We start from the raw sequence: 606 nt of genomic DNA on the forward strand, positions 1-606 counted from the left end.
GGGTTGCCACCTATTTGAAAATTTTAACTCAGACAAATTGATAAAATAAATGAATTATTGCCATGTGGGTGTAAAACTATAGAGTTTTAAGAAGGCGTACAGCCGACAATATGTTTGAAGAGTTTTGCCGCCTGTTTGAAAATTTAACTAAAGTACATCGATAAAATAAATGAAATATTACATTATGGGTATCAAATTAAAGAAGTTTAAGAAAGATATCTGTTGGAAATATTTTGGAGAAGGGTTGCCACCAATTTTTAAATTTTAACTCAGTTAAGTTGATAAAGTAAATTAAATATTGCTATGTGGATATCAAACTAAAGAATTTTAAGAAGGCTTACAGTCTAAAATATTTTAAAGGAGGGTTGCCATCTGTTAAAAAATTAAGCGCAATTTCATTGATAAACTAAATGATATATTACAATATAGATATTAAATTCAAGAGTTTTAAGAAAGATAGCTGCTGGAAATATTTTTGAGTAAAGTTGCCACATCTTTGAAAATTTAAACTCAGTTATTTTGATAAAATAAATGAAATACGGTAATTTGGGTATCAAACTTTAGATTTTTAAGAAGGCTTATAGCCGAAAATATGCCTGAGGAGGG

This window comes from Rhagoletis pomonella, unplaced genomic scaffold (genome assembly GCF_013731165.1).
Source record: "Rhagoletis pomonella isolate Grant_MI unplaced genomic scaffold, Rhpom_1.0 Rhpom_scaffold_00003, whole genome shotgun sequence".
In the NCBI taxonomy this organism is placed as follows: Eukaryota; Metazoa; Arthropoda; class Insecta; order Diptera; family Tephritidae; genus Rhagoletis; species Rhagoletis pomonella.